Genomic DNA, 2,118 nt, shown 5'->3' with positions numbered 1-2,118 from the left:
TACAGGTTTCAATATTCATACTATGTTTACGACTCAGTAAAGCCCTGCCATTCGGTTTTATTTATTTAATGAATCATAATGCGATCGTATTATTAAACGCGCTATTATTATGTTTGAGACATCAACCACTGCTCGATGACCATAATGTTTTTATAAACTGTAGGTAACAACTGGTAAAATGTACATTTAGGTCATAAAAACAGTAATATTTTCTTCTCATATTTTCTTCTTTCTTTTCTTCTCAACAATTATCCGTGAGTGAAATCTCCTCCCATCTGTTGTCTGATTGGCCTTTCGCAAGGATTCCGCTTCAAGGGTACAAAGGGGGCGCTGCTGAGCACACTTCAGAGCGTTAAAATGCTGAATGGGACGGCCTACGGACTCGTAGACTCAGCGAGCACGCGCAATTCAAGTCCATGATACCGAAAGTCCGCATGAAGTGCGCCATTTGGGACAGGGCCTGTGTAGGGAGCGGGAGTGGTGCTGATCACACATTCTACAAGATATTTATCAAACGCTTAGGCTCTGTTGTGCAACGAATCCTCTGCCATCGTCACGATCAGTGAACTGTGATTCCTGTGTGCGACTGCAGCTCGCGCTGGATGAGCAGAACAGACGTTTACAATAGATTACATTGGTTTTTATTTTTATGAAAACAGCAGAACGAGGCAGTGATCTCGTCACACCCCTACTAAACGATCATTTAGGTATTGTGCTGCTACTGTCTCAATAGAGAGCCTTTATAAAGAGCTAATGCACCTGGATTTTCTTCCTAGTATGAACTCTTCCCGCATGCAAAAGTGTATCCAAAATGCACAGATGGACATTTAAAATCTTACCAATATCATTGAATTAAAGTTAGCTGTTGACTTGCATTATATGACTCAGCGAGGACCACGGTTTCAGCTAAAAATCTTCGATACTGTTCTACTAAAGAAAGAAAGAAAGAAAGACACCTACATCTCGGATGGCCTTAGGGTGAGTAGCCTAAATGAACAGCAAATTAAGATTTTTGGGTGAACTATCCCTTTAAATGTTTTACCTCAGTGTAAGTTCTCTTTGGTGTCTATAGTGGACGGATGAGATGAGAAGAAGAGAGGAGTTTTGGTTGGGTTTCACACAGCCAGATAAAAGAGTATGTGTTTATTCAGAGTAATCCCCCTCCAGCGGTCCAGGTCTAAAAGCCTCCCCTCTTCACGTCACTGTCTGAGCCCGGGACCGTCGCAGGCCGCGCTGGGATTTACAGGCTGAATGCTGGAGAGCCCAGAGGGAAGTTTCTAGGAAAAGGAGGTGCACTCGCTTCTGTCCACTTCATCACACTTTTTTATCTTGTATATGTTGTATAGGTTGTGTGCTGACAGATCACACAATGCCAGAGAACACTAGCACTTATTAAAGTCAACATGCATTCCAAGCCGACCATGTTTGCCTCCTCAATGCACACTCCTGACTTACATATGGTCCACATTAAAGTAAAAAAAAAAAAGAAAAAATCTTCACCTGTCTTTCATCAAAATCTCTTTCAGAGTATATTACAAATCTCAGACCCTCGTCTTCACCCAGCCGAATCCACTCTGGTATATTATGTCCACTCTTGATCCTGCAAACCCTTAATATAAATATAAGTTCATTTTATTAAGTACACTTAAGTATATTTTTAAGTTAACTTTATGTAGTAAGTATACTAATGTCAATGTACTAGAAGTATACTTGTAAGTGTATTTCAATACTGCTTGGGAATAAATTGGGCACATTTTTAGTGTATAAAAGTATACTTGTAAGTGTTACTGTAGTAAACTTTGAGTTGTTTTTTGTTTGTTTGTTTTTTTACTGCAACTATACTACAAGTGAACTTATATCTGATAGTTTACTAGTTAAATTTATAAATATAATATATTAAATATATTTTTTTGGTTTATGAAAGTACACTTTAAAGTATACACTCCGTAAACTACTAGTTTATTTTTTTATTTTTATTTTTTTATACTGCACGTGAACTTAACATCATACTTATAGTTTGCATAGTTAATGCAAAAGCATTGACATAATTTTTCCTCCCATCTCATATTTTCCTTCATCATGTCCCTTGTATTTCATGTATTTTAAAATATTATGATT

General features: G+C 37.7%; 1 long non-coding RNA gene across 1 annotated transcript; it reads left to right on the top strand.

Annotated features, from left to right (window-relative positions):
• The first annotated feature begins 531 nt into the window (after positions 1 to 531).
• On the top strand, positions 532 to 1,904 carry LOC309479327. The gene is made up of 2 exons (XR_014199199.1): positions 532 to 978; positions 1,073 to 1,904. It is a non-coding gene; the product is annotated as an uncharacterized lncRNA (long non-coding RNA).
• Positions 1,905 to 2,118: the final 214 nt, after the last annotated feature.

This window comes from Leuciscus leuciscus (genome assembly GCF_965113295.1).
Source record: "Leuciscus leuciscus genome assembly, chromosome: 17".
Lineage (NCBI taxonomy): Eukaryota > Metazoa > Chordata > Actinopteri > Cypriniformes > Leuciscidae > Leuciscus > Leuciscus leuciscus.
Note: the sequence above shows the minus strand (reverse complement) of the source record. Positions and strands in the feature narration are given on the sequence as shown.